Here is a 12595-nt window from a genome sequence, read left to right as displayed (position 1 = left end):
GATATAAATATAGATATAGATAGATCTGTATTTAATGAGGCCAAAAGAGTCAAGAGGCCAAGAAGAGGCCAGGAAGAGTTACTTCCTTTGTTAAAGGAAGTAACAAAATGTGCACACTGCCCAGACGCATGTTATAAATAAAAATGGTGAATGCATGATAAACGTAAAAGTAAGATTTTTAAAAGCTTTACCCCAAAGATTGGCAATTTAAGTGTCTAATATTCCAGAAAATATCTGAACTTCCTAAACTCTGGTGCCCATGATAAAATGGTGTGTTCTATGTCAGTTCTAGATAGTATATTGCAATTTTTTCGGCATTTGTTTTCAGTTGTGCTTCTTAATTTGGGGGTATTTTATTCACTGTACTCTTAGGTAAAAAGAGATCCTATTTTTCCTTAAGGTCGACTTCTAAATTCTTGCATTGAGTGCGAACTCTAGAATGAGTCATTGGGCTGAAACATGACTTAAGTTTACAAAATTTATCATTTAGACCACATCCTCAAGGTTGCTCTCAGTATCTGTTCATGTGACCAGAAGAAAAACATTTTTCATAATTATAATCTAACTGTAGCTTGTATTCAAGGAAGAAAACAAGTTTGTTGTGAAAAGGTAAGGTGTCCTTTCTTGAGGTTGATTATAACTTCCCAAAATTGTTTGAAACATCTTGCCATGGAGTCTAGGACATTTCCCAAATATGAGTAAATTCATTCTGTTTCCACTTTCTCAACAGAGTTGTATTCTGATTCAATAGGTAAATATCTGTTTGTACTTCATCTTATTCATCTGAAAAGTATATTCTTTCTTTCAATTTAGTGTGAGTTATTATTGCCTGAGAAAATGTTATGTTAGCCAATTTGCAAAATGTTTCAAAGATTCAAGGCACAAACTGACACTGTGATTTTCCTTTTATAATCCTTTAAGCATTCTGCTTTAGTTTCTGTGTCATATTAGTCATCTGGCATGAAAATCGATCCTAAAACATTTCAACACCTTAAAGAGAACTTTCATTTCCTATTCCCTTATCATCTATTGTAGAGGTTAATGTTTATCAGTCTTTCCATTTCATCATAACCAAGCAGTGATAAGATTTTTTTAAAGTATATTTTATGAAAATGAACTACCCACAAGATAATTTAAATGTAATTTGTTGTGCAGGAAATATTTTCTTTAACAATATTAATTGATCTTAGTGTTCAGACATTAATTTAAAAGCACAATGCTATGTAATTAAGGCTGAGTATACCTGTTTGTATTGTCTCTGAGATAAGATTATTTCTCAGTAGTATAATAATGTCTAATGAAAATCAAGTCATAAGTTCATGGCAACATAATGAATTTTCAGTTGGAAATAAAATTTATAAAATAAAGGTGATAGGAATACTTAGTCTATTTGGAAGATGGAAAAAGAGCAAGACATAAACTAAGAGCTTCCTTGAAGAGTAACATGGTAATTACACACATATTTGAAAAACACTTATTTGCTCCTTGCACTTAACTGGTATTTACCTTAATTATTTAATTCAGTGCAGCTGTCAAGAAAATATACTGAGGATTTGGGAAGGAAATTATTTATATTTCATTAGCTATATCAGTGGTCTTCCCTGATGGCTCAGCTGGTAAAGAATCAACCTGCCAATGTAGGAGATGCAAGAGATGCGGGTTTGATCCCTGGGTTGGGAAGATCTCCTGGAGAAGGAAATGACAACCCACTTCAGTATTCTTTCCTGGAAAATTCTATGGACAGAGAAGTATGACAGGCTACAGTCCAAGGGGTCACAAAGAGTCAGACATGGCTGAGGGTGCATGTACATACACACACAATTATATCAGTGTACTACTAAGATTATTTCAGATTAAATGTTGTGTGGGAGCATAACTTGGAGAATAATTAAAGAGGAATCACTTTATTACTCTATTTTGTAAAACATTCCGAGTCAAAGTGATTGTCACCAAATTGGGAATGTTGAAATTTTATAAATGCATTAATAAATACATATGAAGTCAAATATGTACATTTGTTTTCCAAAAATCCTTAACATGTTTTGAAATAAAATATAATATCTGTTATAAGGCATTACAAGGCATACTACATTAACTATAACAGGATTGGTAAATAAAATTTTATTTGGAATGGAGAATTAGGCTTTTTGAAAAAGTAGTAAATTCAAACATTGTATGAAAGACGAAGTATATCACCCTAATTTTCTTTTTGTGTGAAATCTATTATGTCTACCAGGGAAAAAAGTCAGATATTTCCTCTTGATACTTAGAAAAATGTGTTTCAAGCCAGGAGTGGAGAAGAGATATGTTGTGAGATTAACTACCAGTCAGCAGAACAAGATGCAACAAGAACTCAAGTGGTTTTCTGCTTTATTGGCTATGCCATAGGCTTTGACTGTGTGGATCACAATAAACTGGAAAAATCTGAAAGAGATGGGAAAACCAGACCACCTGACCTGCCTCTTGAGAAATCTGTATGCAGGGCAGGAAGCAACAGTTAGAACTGGACATGGAACAACAGGCTGGTTCCAAATAGGAAAAGGAGTACGTCAAGGCTGTGTATTGTCACCCTGCTTATTTAACTTCTATGCAGAGTACATCATGAGAAATGCTGGACTGGAAGAAACAAAAGCTTGAAATAGTATTCAAATCTGCAAGCAGAGTACCTCTAGAAATTCTTTGCGACCCCCGTGGTCCATGGGATTTTCCAGGCAAGAATACTCGAGTGGGCTGCCATTTGCTTCTCCAGGGGATCCTCCCAACCCAGGGATCAAAGACGGGTCTCCTGCATTACAGACAGATGCTTTACCATCTGAGCCACTAGGGAAGTCCACTGATATTGGAAGAGATAGTCTAATCAAGGAAGATGATAGTAGATCAAGGTGATTCCATTTTCTGAAGAATCAGAGAACTAGGCATGCAAACAATACCTAAATTTACAGAGAGAAGAGGTAGTTATCCAAACATTTAAACAAGATTATAATATAAAGTCCAGGTCAGTAAGTAAAAGACATAGATGATTCATTGCCTAAGTGGGACTAATAGAAATATTGACTTGAAAGTTTACTGTGAGACTGCTCCAATCATTCCCCATTCCCTCCTCCCCAATACTCTGAAGGATCCTGCTTGATTTCTAAGTTCTGAAACAAAGGTAAGATTTCTTAGTGCTAGGTACACAGTAAGCTTCAATAATAATATTTTCTTTTGGGGAGATTATCCAAACTGTACTGTAAAGCTGAATATGAGTAGAGAAAAAGAAAGGGACCATGTCCAGATATAGCATAAATATTTAGCTACAGATTGCGACTATTTTCTTGAGTTTATTTCCTGTAAATAAAGGAGGAGAAGGGAGCGACAGATGATGAGATGGTTGGATGGCATCACCAACTCAATGGACATGAATTTTAGCAAATGGTGGGAGATAGTGAAGGACAGGGAAGCCTGGCATGCTGCAGTCCATGGGGTCACAGAGTCAGACACGACTTAGCGATTAAGCAACAACAACCGAAAATGAAGCCCTATGACAGGTTAGTGTCCTTATAAGAAGAGGAAGAACCAGAGCTTTTTCTCCTTCCTCCATATGAGGACACAATGAGAAGATGGCCACCTATGAGCTGGGAATGGAATCACCTAAGGTATTAGCCTTGGACATCCCAGCCTCCAGGCCTTTAAGAAAATGTTTTCCTATCGTGTAAGGCACCTGGCCTATGGTATTTCATCATGGGAACATAAGCTGACTAAGAAATTTCTATACATCCTTGTTTTGGAGTTTATTTTATTCTATATATTTTGTTAACTTCCCATGAGTTCTTAAATTCCATTTTCATAAATAATGCTTTGAAGTCATCTGCAAACAATAGGTACTTGTCACACTGCTTGCCTTGAAGTTATCACTCACTAAAATACAGTAACATATAGTTGACATATGGCCACTCAGTAAAATATAGTTAAATCAATAAGTTAAATGAATACAAGCCAATTAGAACAAAAAGATAATGATATTTCCTGATATGCCAGAGGTTTTTTAATTATAAATTTTGCTTTGTTAACTACCATGAAATAGATTAAAAACTAATTATTATTTGGGACCTAAAAGAGTGAAGTGTAATCAATAGCTAAGTAGAAAGAAATTGAATTTTTATATGTTTCATCAACACATGGGAAAATTTATTTGGCTGTCAAAATATCACCTCTCACCATCCATAAAATCATTTCATTACGATGGACCCTAGTATCTGTTCATATTTTGGTAAATTATTACTGTTGGAGAAAAATAAATCACATGGTTTCCAGGCATAAGGGCAAAATTCTCTTGGGTCATTTAGTAATATCTACTTTCTAAAATAATCAGCAGATAGATGAGAAGTGAAAGTAAGTGTCAAAGGGCAAACCTACATGTTCTGACTTGTAAAAACAAAGAAAGAGAAAAATGAGCTTACTTTCATATCTTCATACAGCTCAGATGGAATTTCGGAGGCATTATATTTTATTTAAATGTTAAGTACCATCCAATACTGTATGAGTAACTCTGTATAATTAATAAATGAATTTCCTTAGTGAACTATATTGCATATTATTGGTACAAGTTAAAGTCGTGTAAATTATATAGATATACTTCTGTTTCTAACCACAAAAAGCAAAAATGGATGATTTCAGAGAAAGCAAAATATCATTTCTTTCTCACATGGATAGATTGTCAGAAAAGGACAATTCACTTAGAAGTTTCAATACTCTAAACAATTTTTGAGAGCAGGACAAAAATGTGCCAGTTTATATTTTGCCATATTCATATCATCTGAACTTACCAACTCTAAAAACTGGCCTTGTGTTCTGCATTTTACAAATGAAGTTTGTAACTGAGGTTAAGGAGGTTAAGATGGTTTCAATAAACTGTTCAACATCAAACTACCAGTAAGTGTGTCAAAGTCAGAACTGAAAATATAAGTGGCCTGCTTAACATTGGAGAGAAATCATAATCTAAGCTCAGAAAATCATACCCCAATTTTCTTTATTTCCTCCTCAGCTATTTAACATCAGTGGTAAGATTGTCTCATGGTATGTAGTGGAAAGGAGAAGCTGAGAAGGAGACAACCTCCTATTTGTAGTGCATATATATTAAAAACAATTCCAAAGAAAGGAAATGCAAAAGAATGCTCAAACTACCGCACAATTGCACAACTGAACTGATATACTAAAAAAATAAGTACCAAATTGGATGGTGTTAGTTGTCAGCTCAGTTCAGTTCAGCCACTCAGTTGTGTCCAACTCTTTGCGACCCCATGGACTGCAGCACGCCAGGCCTCCCTGTCCATCACCAACTCCCAGAGTTCACTCAAACTCACATCCATCGAGTCGGTGATGCCATCCAGCCATCTCATCCTCTGTCGTCCCCTTCTCCTCCTGCCCCCAATCCCTCTCAGCATCCGAGTCTTTTCCAATGAGTTAACTCTTCGCATGAGGTGGCCAAAGTACTGGAGTTTCAGCTTTAGCATCAGTCCTTCCAAAGAAATCCCAGGACTGATCTCCTTCAGAATGGACTGGTTGGATCTCCTTGCAGTCCAAGGGAATCTCAAGAGTCTTCTCCAGCACCACTGTTCAAAAGCATCAATTCTTTGGCACTCAGCTTTCTTTATAGTCCAACCCTCACATCCATACATGACTACTAGGAAAAACCATAGCTTTGACTGGATGGACATTTGTTGGCAAAGTAATGTTTCTGCTTTTTAATATGCTGTCTAGGTTGGTCATAACTTTTCTTTCAAGGAGCAAGCATCTTTTAATTTCATGGCTGCAGTCACCACCTGTAGTGATTTTGGAGCCCAAAAATAAAGTTTGTCACTGTTTCCATAGCTTCCCCAACTATTTGCCATGAAGTGATGGGACCAGATGCCATGATCTTAGTTTTCCGAATATCGAGTTTTAAGGCAATTTTTTCACTCTCCTCTTTCACTTTCATCAAGAGGCCTTTTATTTCTTCTTTGGTTTCTTCCATAGAGTGGTGTCATCTGCATATTAGAGGTTATTGATATTTCCCCGGGCAATCTTGATTCCACCTTGTGCTTTATCTAGCCCAGATTTTCTCATGATGTACTCTGCATAAAAGTTAAATAAGCACGGTGATGACATATAGCCTTGGCCTACTCCTTTCTCAATTTGGAACTAGTCCATTGTTCCATGTCCAGTTCTAACTATTGCTTCCTGACCTGCATATATATTTCTCAGGAGGTCTGGTATTCCCATCTCTTTAAGAATTTTCCACAGTTTGTGATGATCCACACAGTCAAAGGATTTAGCATAGTCAATAAAGCAGAAGTAGATATTTTTCTGGGACTCTCTTGCTTTTTTGATGATCCAACAGATGTTGACAATTTGACTTCTGGTTCCTCTACCTTTTTTAAATCCAGACAAGATCTCTAGTCTTTCCCATTCTATTATTTTCCTCTATTTCTTTGCATTGATCATGGAGGAGGGCTTTCTTATCTCTCCTTGCTATTTGGAACTCTGCACCCAATGGGTATACCTTTCCTTTTCTCCTTTGTCTTTCATTTCTCTTCTTTTCTCAGCTATTTGTAAGGCCTCCTCAGACAGCCATTTTGCTTTTTTTCATTGCTTTTCTTGGGGATGGTCTTGATCCCTGTCTCCTATACAATGTCATGAACCTCTGTCCATAGTTCTTCAGGCACTGCTTTATCAGATCTAATCCCTTGAATCTATTTCTCACTTCCACTGTATAATTGTAAGGGATTTGATTTAGGTCATACCTGATGATCTCAGTGGTTTTGACTACTTTTTCAATTTAAGTCTGAATTTAATAATAAGAAGTTTTTCTTGAAGAAGGCTTGCCTCATCTTATTTCTTTACTTCATCATAAAATGGAGAGACAGTTTTCACTGTCACAATTTAAAATTAACAATATTTAAGGGTATGGCCTATAACATATTATTACAACTTGAATAACACTGATGAATCAACCCATAATTTAATGGAATAAGCATAAATAGACAATATTAGTGTCAAAAGCCAGAGCAATATATTCTGAGGAATTATAATGATAACATTCATTGGCACACTGTGATTTTCTTCAGGTGTGAAGAAATAAGAATTCCAATAATTGCAACTTTTAAAAATAGGTTGTAATTTCCACATCCAATATTTCAATATTTGAAATTTTCCTTTCAGAGTTCAAGTTATGCAAAATGTATCTATAGGATAATAGCTTATTATCTAATTTTAGAATGTGACTATAGCATTCTTCATTGAACATGATAGTGGTATTTTAACACATTTCTTGTGATTATGCTAGGTTAACTGAATGAAGAAAAGACCAATTTAACCTGTATAATTTCAGACTGTTTTACTAATGCAACAGTACATAGAAAATTATAGACAAATATGAATAATATCTGCGTTAAGGACTTCCCTGGGAGTCCAGTAGTTAAGAATCTGTCTACCAATGCAGGGGGCACAGATGGCTTCAATACCTGACCCAGGAAAGTCCCACATACATCAGAGCAACTAAGCCCTGCCCCACAACTACGGAAGCCCATGAGTCCTAGAGCTTGTGCTCCACAGTAAGAGAAGCCACCACAATAAGAGGCCTGCACCCTGCAACTAAGAGAGTAGCCCCTACTCGCCACAACTGAGAAAGCCTCCATGTAGCGACAAAGACCCAGCATAGCCAAAAATAGATAAAACTTTAAAACTGCCACAAAGGAGTAATATGACTTTAACCCACATGTCCATTGCCATATACTTTGAATGGATTTTATTTTTAGATTGATAGAAAAATCAACTTGGAGGACTTCCCTGGTGGTCCAGTGGTTAAGACTCTGTGCTCCTAATACAGGGGGCCCAGGTTCAATCCCTGGTCAAGGAACTGGATCCCACATGCAGCAACTGAAGATCCTGCCTGCCAGGATGAAGATCAACGGTCCTGTCTGCTGCAACTAAGACCTAATGCATCCAAAATAAATAATTAAATGAAAAATAATAGAAAAGGAAAAGAGACATGAAGATAGTTCAGAACAGAAAGCTAGCATATATTCCATACCCAGTCTACACTATTTTTAACATTTCACAATGGTATGTTACAGCTTTTACAAATATTGAAGAAATACCGATTCATTATCACTGAAGTCTATATTCTATTCAGATCCCCTAAATTTTCATATAATGTCATTTGTCTGTTGCACCACCCCTCACACTTCACATTTCATTGTCAAGAGTCCTCTTGGCTATGACAGTTTCTCAGACCAAGAGGAGAGACTTCCAGACTTGATTGAAGAGACTCTGCATCAGCTCGATACAATGGGCTTTGAGGCAAATATAATAATCTGTTGAGATGCTTGTTCTGGGATTAAATGTGCTCTGTGGGTAAGATAAAATAAACAACCAGCTGTTAAACTGGAAACTGGCTGTTTGAGCAGAAATTGATAGCTATTCTTGAAGTCTTTTCTCCCCATCTTCCTCTGTGGCGTAATATTCAGTTTGGCACATATTTTTCTGAAATAAGATCTCTATTCTCCATCTTCTTTTGTAGCTGAGTGAATACATGGGACTATATTCTGATGAATCAAAAACCTGGGGGTATTGAGAGGCGTATAGGAAGGGTATATAGAACCCCTCTTTAAAAAGTGGTTTGGGAATGACCTTCATTTCTTTTTCTTAATTTGTCTTTGTTCTGCTTCCTCCTGGAGTAAAGTCAGAGGCGTGGACTGTGAAGAGCACCTTGTAGAAGGTGGAGAGGTCAGTGAAACTCGGTCCTGGGTCTCTGAGAACTTAATGTCACAGAGCCTGCATGACTGCTCTTATTTGCATTCCTATGAGCTTTTATTTTAGATGTAAACGAAACTGTCATTTTACTTTTTATTGGATTAGAATTGCTCCATAATATTGTTTTAGTTTCTGTTGTACAACAAAGTGAATCAGCTATATGTGATAGATACATCTCTTCCCTCTTGAGCCTCTTCCCACTCCATCCCAATCCTCTCGGCCATCACAAATCACTGAGCTGAGCTCCCTGTGATACAGCAGGTTTCCACCAGCTATCTGTTTTACACGTGGTAGTATAAATATGTCAGTGACACTCTCTCAGTTCATCCCACCCTCTCCTCCCCAATCCCATGTTCACAAGTCTGCTCTCTATGTCTGTGTCTCTATTCCTGCCTTGCAAGTAGGTTCATCTGTGCCATTTTCTTAAACTTCACTTATTCTGGGATATTGTTTTTTCTTTTCATCTACAGCATAGTCCAACCCAAACCAATACAATTAATAAGGGCAGGTGTTTGTTACATACATTAGAATGCGGGACATCATTGGCTTCTTTTTCTGTTAGTTCTTCTTGTATCAATAACATGCCTGTGCATGTTTTCAGATTAAACATGACAGCTGATTTGTTCCTTTGGTCAATGGGCGGGTATCCTCTGAAATATTTCCTCATGAGTAATGGTGGGAAACTGTGTCAGATTTTGCTTGTCAAGTGCAGAGACAAATGTGATCATGCTTGGAATGGTATGAGTAATAAAATCTTTCCTTCCTGAAACAGGAGTCTTGTGTTATTTACTAGGATTCATGAAACTATGATATATTGACAGGTTAGCTCATGCTGAAAAAATGTCAGACACTTCGTAGTTCTGGATATAGTGAACATTATCAAAGAGTTATCTAATGCAGAGGAGGCCTCTGCAGTGTTTCCAGACAAAGGCAATTCTCCTCTAGCAAGGAAGAGAGCAGTCCACTTTGCTTGTCGAGAGGTTTCAGAGGAATCCAGGAATTCACGTTTCTCTAGCACATTCACTGGCATCTCCTTATCCCATGTGGCTGGAACTCTTTCCTTCCCTACCAAGGACCAACTCTCCCACAGGGACTTACACGGGCTGTGGATTCAACCATGGTAGCAATTTAGTTAATCTAGCATTTTTCCTCAACCAGATTTTCCATCACACTTGGCTCTCTGGTTGCTGGAGGAGAGGATATCTCTCATTCATTATATAAAGCCCATCTGACTATCACACCTTCCTTTGAATTGTTTTTTGGTTGAACTGACCTTGCAAGTTACTTCTTTAAAAGGGTGTTAATTATTTGATATTCTTCAGTTGCTCAGTTGTGTCCGACTCTTTGTGACCCTGTGGACTGCAGCACACCAGGCTTCCATGTCCTTCACTATCTCCCGGAGCTTGCTCAAACTCACATCCATTGAGTCGGTGATACCTTCCAGCCATCTAATCCTCTGTTGCCCCCTTTTCCTCCTGCCCTCAACCTTTCCCAGCATCAGAGTCTTTTCCAATGGGTTGGCTCTTCACATCAGGTGGCCAAAATATTGTTAAGAAAAATCAGCTGACTTCATTGCCTTTATAATTCACTGTCCCTGATAATTTTCAAATGTTTCTTATTTTTGGACAATTCTAAAATTATTATACTGGCCAGTGTATTTCCTTTCACCTGAATATCATTGTAATTCAACTCAGATAAGAGTCTTATTAAGCATGATACCACCCAAGAAAGAAGGTAGATATTTTTATCTATCACATTGTGTTAATCACTGATCAAACCCTTGACACTTTCAGAGTTCTCTGCAAGGAGCCAGATTCAAGTAGTCAGAGCAGATCTCAGTCAAAGATATTTAAATGTTGGTGTTTAGAAGTCTAACTATTGGGCAGAAAAAACAACAACAAAAAAATAGGTACCAGGAGTATTGGTAAGACACTGACAGTGTTACTTCTAGTAAGGGCCTTCACATTAACACTGCAGAAGCATTTGTTTTTCTGAATTACAGCTGAAGAAGCATACATGTGAAGAGACATTTCTGAAAGTGGAAAATAGTGACAAATTGATGCACTTATTTTATTTACTAACATTCACTAAAAACTGCCTAGACTAGTACCTGTTCTTTAAAACTGAGTGAAAAAGACAAATAAATGTTTTTAAGAGTATAGTCTACTATTTGTTGATAATGGAAATGAAAAGCCATAAACGATAAAAATATAGTATAAACCATTTTAGGAATGATCTCATATCTGAGACTCATTAAATAAGTTATAAAAATGCCAAGTGGTTTAACAGCATTGAATTATAAATGTTAATTACTTGGAAATATCTTTTTATTGGGACATCAAGAAAAGTAATAGTAGTAAAGTTATTTGAAAGTTCAGGTCACATGATTATCAAAGAAGGAAAGTAAACCCATCCTGTGACTTAAAAGTCAGATAACTAAGGTTGAAAGTTACTGCTTTAGTGGAAACTGTGTGGTATTCACTAACTGTTGAGACAAGAGCTTTGTAGTAAACTGAATCCGTGAAAGTAGCAAACCTAAAACTGGATGGAATTCAGATGATTTGATGGATTTTTATCAATTTTGGACTGAGCAGTGCTGGGAAATTAACATTTTTAGGATAGTAATAGCTCACTAACTCTACAATGTGGTGTGAAATGCACATTATATAACATTTTAGATACAAAGGTGTAATGATACAGAAAATATGATTATATAAAACTAAAAAATGTCACATTATAAAACACAAGAGATCTTTATTTAACTGTCATTACACTTAAATTGCATTATTACAAAAGGAAGAGGCATAGAGCATAAAATGGTTCTGAAATTTCATTAGTTTAATTAATTTAGCACATGTTCTTTTTAAAGCAGATGCTTGAGACTTGAATTTATCAAATATTTTGAATACTAGATTTATAGAAGAAAGCCTGGATATGGACAAATACTTTCTCTGATATTTCTAATATGGATGACCAGGTTCACAAACTATACTTATTCTATTTCCTTGTTAATTTTTTTTTTTTTAAGATTTGGCATTTTATTACTTCTGAAAAGAAGACTAGATCTTGCACTTGATATACTCTAGACAAGGCCACATATTTTCTTGCTCATGGGTAACTTTATTCATGAAAATAAGTTCACTCAGTGTTACTTTGGAGAAGGCACTGGCATCCCACTCCAGTACTCTTGCCTAGAAAATCCCATGGATGGAGGAGCTTGGTAGGCTGGTAGTCCATGGGGTCACTGAGGGTCGGACAAGACTGAGGGATTTCACTTTCACGTTTCACGTTCATGCATTCGAGAAAGAAATGACAACCCACTCCAGTGTTCTTGCCTGGAGAATCCCAGGGTCGGGGGAGCCTGGTGGGCTGCCCTCTATGGGGTCGCACTGAGTCGGACACGACTGAAATGACTTAGCAGCAGTGTTACTTACAACTGATTGCATTCTCATAATTTTTTGTTTTTCTCTCATTATGAAGAAAGCATACATACGGAAAACTACATAAAACACATGCAAACAGTTTAACAAAATTTTATAATGCAAGTACCCATTAAACCATGTGACAATACTGCCTCCATCTCCCAGTCACGTACTTTTCAAAGTCAAAATCAATAGCTCTATTATAGAACTAACTAAAGAACTACTATATTGACATATTTAGGGAGTGCATGCTAAGTCACTTCAGTCATGGCTGACTGCGATCCTGAGGACCATAGCCCACCAGACTTCTCTGTCCATGGGAATTCTCCAGGCATGAATAATGGAGTTGCCATGCCCTCCTTCAGGGGATGTTCCCAAAGTAGCTATGGAACCCATGTCTC

General features: G+C 36.8%; 1 non-coding gene across 1 annotated transcript; it reads left to right on the top strand.

Moving 5' to 3' along the window:
* Nucleotides 1-7803: 7803 nt before the first annotated feature.
* TRNAR-CCU (transfer RNA arginine (anticodon CCU)) lies at nucleotides 7804-7876 on the top strand. Its single transcript has one exon. It is a non-coding gene; the product is annotated as a tRNA-Arg (tRNA).
* The last annotated feature ends 4719 nt before the right edge of the window (nucleotides 7877-12595 follow it).

The sequence above is a fragment of the Ovis aries genome, chromosome 10, assembly GCF_016772045.2.
Source record: "Ovis aries strain OAR_USU_Benz2616 breed Rambouillet chromosome 10, ARS-UI_Ramb_v3.0, whole genome shotgun sequence".
Lineage (NCBI taxonomy): Eukaryota > Metazoa > Chordata > Mammalia > Artiodactyla > Bovidae > Ovis > Ovis aries.
Note: the sequence above shows the minus strand (reverse complement) of the source record. Positions and strands in the feature narration are given on the sequence as shown.